The sequence below is a fragment of the Paramisgurnus dabryanus genome, chromosome 1 (assembly GCF_030506205.2).
Source record: "Paramisgurnus dabryanus chromosome 1, PD_genome_1.1, whole genome shotgun sequence".
Classification (NCBI taxonomy): Eukaryota; Metazoa; Chordata; class Actinopteri; order Cypriniformes; family Cobitidae; genus Paramisgurnus; species Paramisgurnus dabryanus.
In genome coordinates, this window is record NC_133337.1 from 60384520 (window position 1) to 60393725 (window position 9206).

The window sequence follows — 9206 nt, forward strand, 5'->3', positions numbered from 1 at the left end:
CTTCTTTTGTTTGAACTTGTCATTGGATACAATAAAAAGAAACAATAAAAACAAGAAACAATACAAACTTGCATAAAAAATAATAATTGATTCTTGGACTCATGTTCAGTTGCATACAGTGGTTTTAATAACACCATGACTAAATTGTCCACCATTTCAGTTTCAGCACAGCACCACCTACTGGTCCAGGTTTATTTTTGCTTATACATGTCTGGTTTTAATGAAAATCCAGCAGCCTGAACCACATCGTTTGATAAACAGTAATGTCTTTGCAATGCACAGTGGTTCTCATATTTTTAAGTGTGCGGCCCCCTGTGCATGGTGCATCCCTTTGTGGCCACCCATACAAAGTTTATGACTTAAAACATTCCAAAACTTAAATTTTAATTAAAGGTGCTGAAAATATTTAAACTGTATTTACCTAGGCATAGGTGAATTATAAGAGTTCTTTGCATGGTAATGACATATTGTTTCCTCCTTCTTATGTAAACCTTGTGCATGCAAAGAAAAAGAGGCCAATCTCAACATAACACAGCCTCTTTGCAGAGTTCCCGAAAGTTACTGCAGCTCTTTAGAGACTGAATGTGATAAACTTCATGAAAGCTTTTAGACTTATGACATTTCAAAAATAAGATTGTATATTATTACTAAAAGTTTATCAAATCAGCACATGTGAATCAAATCACGTTGTTCATCAATGCATTTGAAGTGAATTATTTCTTATTAAATTTGTACATTTAGGGGATGTTAGTAGAAAATAGGGACAGGCAGAGGATAACATTAGCAACACACAACAAACCACGAACAGCCGTTTAATGGTAACTTTTGTTTTCTTAAAGAGTAACTGAACCCCTGGTCAGAGCCTGACACTGGCAATATTTGAAAAATGCAAGAAAAGTGGGCAGACCCCAACGGAGATAACAAGGGCGTGGTGAGCTTGAACCTGCTTATGTAGGATGGCTTGCATCACTCGGTACCGCAACATCCAAAATTCAACTGCAGTATAGCCACTGTTCAACCTAAAAAAAGAGGGCAGCACTCTTTTTACACCATATATTGTAGCATTGAAACACTTTATACCCAAATGTAAAAAAAGTTACTCAAATCAATGAACAGCACTAATAAAGCCCCATTCTTTCAGATCATTAACTAAAAAAAGTTGGTTAAGGGTTTAGTTACTCTTTAAAGGGACAATACGTAGGATTTACCCCATCTAGTGGTGTAATTGTATTTTGCATTCAAATGAATAGTGCTTTCTAGTGCCAAGCTTTTCCAAATGTATTGCAACCACGGTAGCCGTTATGTAATCACTGATCTGCTTACAAGAGAAGAAATTCTAAGCTTACAAAGAAAAGTCAGATCATTGGAAGAGGTCATTTGACACCAACAAGAAAAATATTTATGAATAAAGACATTGATTTTGATTAATAAAACACTTAAAACCCTACTCACTGTCCCTTTAATGCAGATTCAGTATTGTGTAGTTAGAGATAGATACATTAAATGCCATGGCATTAGATGTTTGCATATTTATGGTTGGGGTGTTTTTTGCACTGTCATTCCCTTTCAGTCGGTCACTACGACGTCACGTCGTGACCGACGAATTGGGAACCGCTCCGCGGGTGACCTATCTACTTCGAGAAACTATAAAAACGCCAATGAACTTGGCATGCAGGTATTTGCATAATGCCGGCGCCGCCCCGCCAGGTGCGTATATAATCCGCAGGTGCACAATACCAAATTAGCTTTATTGCTTCGAAGCCGGCAGACATCTGCTCTCGAGAAGCTTTCTATCTGATCTTCGTAGATCCTGTTCTGGAAGGGAAGAAAATAAGATCTCAGCTTGCTGAAGTTGGTTGGGCAAAGACACCTCAGCGGAGGCTCGCAGTGTTTTTTCTCCACCCTTTCTCTGTCTCTTTAATTTAGGACTTGAGTTCGAGTGGGTGCGTTGCCTCTCCCTGTGTGTTTCACCAGCTCGCACAAAAGAGTGATTTCCCTAAAAGAGCAGCACGTTTGAGCTTTGTGTCTTTTTAAAGACAGCCACTCATTCGTGTCACGGTCGGGGTCGTCTTTTTAAAGATGGATTTCCGTCCGTGTTCGGTTTCTGGATGCGGTGTGTTCATCGCCCCCCGGGATGGCCACCAGCGTTGTCTTTCGTGTCTGGGGCTCCAGCACGCAGAGGCTGCGTTGCGTGATAGTTCATGCTCCATCTGTGAGGGCATGACTATGGCGGATTTGCGGAGACGGGTGTCGTTTCTCCGGGAACGGCGCCCGCCTTCCAAGTCTGGTGCTGCTAAGAGCGCAGCTACCAAACTTGCGAAGGATGACCTCCGTATAACGGTGCTGGGTCGGTCTGCTGGTTCGTCCAGCAGCTCCCAGCGCCCTGATCCGTTGCCAGCGGAGGTCCCGATGGAGACGAGCGGCCCGTGTTCTACGGTGTCCTCGCGCTCTGTCGAGCCTCCACCCGACGCGATGTCCACCGTAACATCGGAAGGGGGGTTGTCAGCCTCGGACGTCGATCCGGATCCGCTCCCGCCTTCGGGCCAGGTTGCGGCTTCTGTGTTCGACCCCGAGATGGCAGCCATGCTCGCTCGGGCGGCGGAGGCGGTCGGCTTGGAGTGGACTAAACCTCCCCCACCTGAACCGTCCCGCCTCGATGATTGGTTCTTCGGGGGTGCCAGGGCTTCTCAGTCCTCGCCCCCGGTGCCTTTCTTCCCCGAGGTGCATGAAGAGCTGACGCGGTCGTGGAAAACCCCGTTTTCCGCCCGGAACCGACCGTTTCAGCCTTCACCCCTCACCTCTCTCGAGGGTGGAGATGCCAAGGGGTACACTGGTATCCCATCAGTGGAGCGGCCGGTCGCGATGCAGTTGTGTCCGGCCGGTGTCGCTTCCTCCTGGCGGGACCAGCCTACTCTCCCCTCACGGGCCTGTAAGCAGTCTTCGGCGCTGTCTGGTGCTGCTTACAAGGCTTGTGGGGAGGCAGCCTCTGCCCTGCATGCCATGGCATTGCTGCAGGTCCACCAGGCTAAGGCTCTGAGGGACCTGCACGCGGGAGGTCACGACTCGGCGGAGTTCTCTGAACTACGTGCGGCTACGGATCTGGCGCTTCGTGCGACCAAGGTCACCGCACGCGCTGTTGGGCGTGCGATGTCTACCCTGGTAGTCCAGGAACGCCATCTCTGGCTGTGTCTGGCGGACATGAAGGATGCTGATAAGACCCGGCTCCTGAATGCTCCGGTTTCCCAGACCGGCCTGTTCGGCGAGAAGGTCGAGGAGTTTGCCCAGCAATTCTCCGCGGCCAAGAAGCAGACTGAGGCCATCGCTCAGATCATGCCACGTCGGAAGCGTCCTGCGCCTGCCCCGTCCACGTCGGCACCTCAGCCTGCTCCTCGCCGAGGGCGTCCTGCGGCGGCCGCCTCCGTTCCTCCCCGGGGCCCTTCTGAGAAGCGAGGAACCGGTCGTCAGCAGCCCGCCCCGCCTGCTCAGCCCGCTTCAAAGGGTGGAAAAAGAAAATCGAAGCGGCCCTGAGACAGGCGACCTAGAGATGGAGGGGATCGCTCTTCGGGAGATGGTGAAGGCACCACTCCCCCCACCGGAGGAGGGCCGGTTGGGGAATCCTTTGTTTCAATTTTCTGTTCCGCCGACTTTTCAGTCGGCACCCACAATTCCACAAAAAGAGCGAATTCCACTTCCATCTCTAGGTCTTCAGATGAGCGCCGGAGACACGAGCGGGCTCATAACCCCCCCTCGTTCTCCGACTCATCAGAGGAGTACGAGAGCAATGCACGGGCTCATAACCCCTCCGCGCTCTCTGTCTTCTCAGGGGAGACGGGCTCATAACCCATCGTCTTCCTCCCCCTTCGCCAGAGGGTGCATCGAGTGGCGTGAGGTGTCTCCAGCAGAGCCTCCCTTACTCACCCACCCAGCAGCGGACTCAGGTGAGTGTTATCATGCACAACACTGCCCGCCGCGGGTACACCGATCGTGCCTTTAGCCCCTCTCGCACGGTGTCTGGGGGCGTGGGAACAGCTTCCCAGCCCGTCGCGTTGGCTTTTACGCACGATTCGTCTCGGCTACGCGATCCAATTTGCCCGGCGTCCCCCCAAATTCTCCGGCGTTCGTTTCACTACGGTGAGAGCTGCCGATGCGCACGTCCTCCGTGCGGAGATCGCTGTCTTATTGGCGAAAGACGCGATCCAGCCGGTCCCTCCAGCCGAGATGAGGTCGGGGTTTTACAGCCCTTACTTTATTGTACCCAAGAAAAGCGGCGGCTTGCGACCGATCCTAGACCTGCGTTCGCTGAACCGTGCACTTCACAGAATGCCGTTCAAAATGCTGACGCCCAAACGCATATTTCCATGCATTCGTCCAAACGATTGGTTCGCATCTATCGACCTGAAGGACGCGTACTTTCATGTATCGATTCTCCCCCGGCACAGGCCGTTTCTCCGCTTTGCATTCGAGGGGCGAGCATACCAGTACAAAGTCCTCCCATTCGGGCTCTCTCTGTCGCCCCGTGTATTCACCAAAGTAGTGGAGGGGGCTTTAAAACCCCTGAGAGAGAGAGGTGTGCGCATTCTCGCGTATCTGGACGATTGGCTAATAATAGCTCAAACACGTCAGACGCTATGCGATCACAGAGATTTAACTTTAAAACACCTCGCTCGTTTGGGTCTTCGGGTCTACTGGGAAAAGAGCAAGCTTTGCCCCGTGCAGAGAATCTCTTTTCTCGGTATGGAACTGGACTCGATCGATTTGACAGCTCGTCTAACAGAAGCGCGTGTACAGTCGATTCTGACTTGCCTGAATACATTCAAGAGCAAGAGCGCGGTCCCGCTGAAACAATTTCAGAAGCTTTTGGGGCATATGGCAGCAGCCGCAGCTGTAACTCCGCTCGGACTGCTTCATATGCGACCGCTTCAGCATTGGCTTCACGATCGAGTCCCGAGGAGAGCGTGGCTGCGCGGCATTCTCCGTGTTATCATTACACCTGCGTGTCGTCGCACTTTCACTCCGTGGTCAGACCGTGCGTTTCTCCGAGCCGGTGTGCCTCTGAGACAGGTCTCCAGGCATGCAATAGTATGCACAGATGCTTCGGACACGGGGTGGGGGGCCACGTACGATGGGCTTGCGGCTTCGGGGGTCTGGACGGCACCCCAGCTGCATTGGCACATAAATTGCCGAGAAATGTGGGCTGTATATCTTGCGCTCGTCCGTTTCAGCAACGAGTTACAGGGCAAAGATGTATTAGTTTGCACAGACAACACTGCGACCGCTCGCGTCACCTGTCGCATCTCGCCCGTCATCTCCTCACTTGGAGTCAGAAGAATTTGAGGTCTCTTCGTGCCATTTACATCCCGGGCACGCTCAATGTAGAGGCGGATGCGCTCTCTCGGGCTGCGCGTCCCGGTGAATGGCGACTCCACCCCATTGCGGTTCAGCAGATTTGGAGACGTTTCGGCAAAGCGCAGATAGATCTGTTTGCTTCCCCAGAGACGACCCATTGTCGCCTGTTCTATTCACTAGCCGACGACTGGCTCGGCGTGGATGCATTGGCACACAGCTGGCCGCGAAACATGCGCAAATACGCGTTCCCTCCGGTGAGCCTCATTGCGCAAACCCTATGCAAAATCCGGGAGGACGAGGAGAGCGTGCTGTTGGTGGCACCGTATTGGACAACCAGGAGTTGGTTTCCAGAACTCTCTCTCCTCGCGACAGCCCCTCCTTGGAAGATTCCCCTGAGGAAGGACCTTCTTTCTCAACAAGAGGGCACATTATGGCACCCGCGCCCCGACCTGTGGAACCTCCATGTGTGGTCTCTGGACGGGGCACGGAGGATTTGAGTGATTTACCGCAAGAGGTATCTAACACTATTGCTGCAGCGCGAGCGCCGTCTACGAGACAGGCTTACGCGCTTAAATGGAACCTGTTTGTCGACTGGTGTTCTTCCCAAAGTGAAAACCCCCGAGAATGCCCGATTAGTGTTGTGCTTTTATATCTCCAGCGTCGTTTGGAGAATAGGCTGTCACCATCCACTATTAAGGTCGATATTGCTGCGATATCAGCTCACCATTCACCCGTAAACGGTAGAACAGTGGGTCAGCACGACCTGGTCATTAGATTTCTCAGAGGCGCTCGAAGACTGAATCCTTCGCGTCCTCCCTCTATTCCTCCTTGGGACCTGTCCTTGGTGCTGAAATCACTCCAGGAAGCCCCATTTGAGCCTCTGCATAGTGTGAGTGTTAAATTTCTTACTATGAAAACATTAACTCTCCTTGCTTTGGCTTCTGTTAAGAGGATAGGGGATATTCATGCATTTTCGGTCGACGAATCGTGCCTTCAGTTCGGGCCGGCTGCATCCAGCGTAACACTGAGACCCCGGCCCGGCTTTGTGCCCAAAGTTCCCACCACTCCTTTCAGAGATCAAGTGGTGAACCTCCAAGCGCTGCCTTTGGAGGAGGCAGACCCAGCCACGGCTTTGTTATGCCCTGTTCGTGCACTACGTGTGTATATAGACAGGACGCAAAGCTTTAGGACCTCAGATCAGCTCTTTGTTTGTTACGGTGGTCAGCAGAAAGGAAAAGCTGTCACCAAGCAGAGGATGTCCCATTGGATTGTGGATACTATAGCCCTTGCATATCAAAAGCAGAATGTGCCTTGTCCGTTTAATTTACGTGCCCACTCTACACGCAGTGTGGCATCATCTTGGGCACTGGCTCGCGGTTCCTCGCTAACAGATATTTGTAGAGCTGCAGGCTGGGCGACACCTAATACGTTCACAAGATTCTATAGTGTTCGTGTCGAACCGGTTTCCACTCGGGTTCTTTCTACTAACTAGTTAAGAATGCCGAGGGTCGGCTTGTGTGTCGGCTTGGAGCCTCTATTTTGGTGCTGCACATCTGCACCAATATGGAAGGCCATCGGGGCAAAAACGTCTAAAAAACTGTTTTTGCCTCTCCTCCACCGCCCTGATAGCTGGTGTTGCGGAGCATCCGCTGTCAACCTATCACTGATGTATTCTCTGTAAACCTGTGTAGGCTAGGCGTCCACATTTGTCCCTATACGTGGGGTTCATTTGTGTGTATACTCCGTGGGGTACTAATCCTCCACGTTTTCCTTAGCAGAGCCTGCTCTGCATCTCTCTGCATACTATGTTTTGTTCAGAGACTTTTTTATGAGCAACCTATCGGTTGTTTCATATTTTATGTCATCCATTCAACCTTCTTAGGGGATGGCTTCCGCAGTGTTCTAGCTCCGCTCAGTTTAGACGCTTCCCCAGTTCGCTGCTTCACTATCATGGGTTAAGGAACAGGTAGTGACCGGCCTTCTGCATTTCGCCTTAGGTTCCGCCCCCTATGTGGAGGGCGGAGGGCTTTTACAGACACTGGAAGGGTTCAGCTGCAGTGGCGTTTTGGTAGGGATTCCCAATTCGTCGGTCACGACGTGACGTCGTAGTGACCGACTGAAAGGGAACGTCTCGGTTACGTATGTAACCCTCGTTCCCTGAAGGAAGGGAACGGAGACGTCACGTCCCGTCGCCACAGTTTGCTGTTCCATTGCTGTTTTCAGGCCGGGCACTGTTGCTCGGCTTCTCAGCAATAATATAGCTAATTTGGTATTGTGCACCTGCGGCTTATATACGCACCTGGCGGGGCGGCGCCGGCATTATGCAAATACCTGCATGCCAAGTTCATTGGCGTTTTTATAGTTTCTCGAAATAGATAGGTCACCCACGGAGCGGTTCCCAATTCGTCGGTCACGACGTGACGTCTCCGTTCCCTTCCTTCAGGGAACGAGGGTTACATACGTAACCGAGACGTTCTGCTGGTTAATCAACATTAAATGCAATAAATTAAAATATTAATAACTTGTATTAATTAAATTCATATATTAATATGTTCAGGGATTAAAACAGGCACAAGGCATTGTCACGTGTGGTGTAGGAGAATGAAAGAGACGATGACGGAATACACAAATATATATTTTTAGTAGATAAATGATAAGTAGATACAATAATTAAACATTCACCAACTCAACATTACATGTAACAAAGAACGGACAAAGACAAGGGGTACAGCGGTGTATTTAAAGGTGCCATTTTTTTCTGTGTTTTTAAAGCTATAATTGTGTTTATGGTGCGCAATGTAACGTGTTCATGTTTTGTAAGTAAAAAAACACACAAACACACGGGACCATTAACACAATGGAGTTATGGGCATGATGACTGGCAGGTAAGGATGATAACAGACACAGTTTAGGTGAGGGAGTGAAAAGGTTGTGGGAAATGGAGTCCAGAGGGAGATGACTGGGGAAACAGGCAGAAAAAAAACTGGGAATGTGATACTGTAGGTATAGATACAGCCCACATTCAATTGTACATTATAAACATGATTAAACATTATAAGCTTACAAACAGGGTGATGCTTTTTAAAGTTTTAAAGTTGTTGAAGGCAGCGTAAAACATGTTAACATGCATGGCACACATACCAGCAGCTGACCATACTAATCTTCTCATATTAGTGTATTTTATTTGTCAAAGAACTACATACAAATACTATTTAAACATATTTAAATAAAGAGTTTGGTTCCAAAACGAGATAACTCAAAACATGATTATTATTATGTTATCATGTTTTATTGTGTTTTATTGTGCTAGTAAGTTGTTTTATTTTTGTTATGAGTTATCTCGTTTTGAAACCAAACTCTTCAGATATTGCAAATCAATGCATTTCTTGACTATTAAGAAAAATCACTGCTCTTTACTTTTAACTCAGTGTATTTCAATGGCTCTCTATTGAGGTACTATATTTTTTTTTTTTTTTTTGCTGACTCGACTCCTATATTGAAGGGGTTTATATATTCAGCAGTCAACAGACCTTGTAAAAAATAATAAATCCTTTTTTGTTCTAATAATATATCAGAACAAGTTAATTCACTCATAGTTGGCCACAGGTACCTATATAATGGTGCTACACTTCAGCAGGGGGGTGCCAGAACAACAACAACTACCCATGCACTGCAACATCATCAGCCAATGAGATTCCAGTCTGTATTGATTTTATAAATCTGTTAATTTTACACAACACTGTTATGTTGGCTGAACAAATAATTTTTAAATAAAGCTGACAAGACACACCTTTTTGTTGAATAAACTCAATTAAATTAAGTTCACATTGTTAAATTAAATTTTTTAAGTAATCACAATA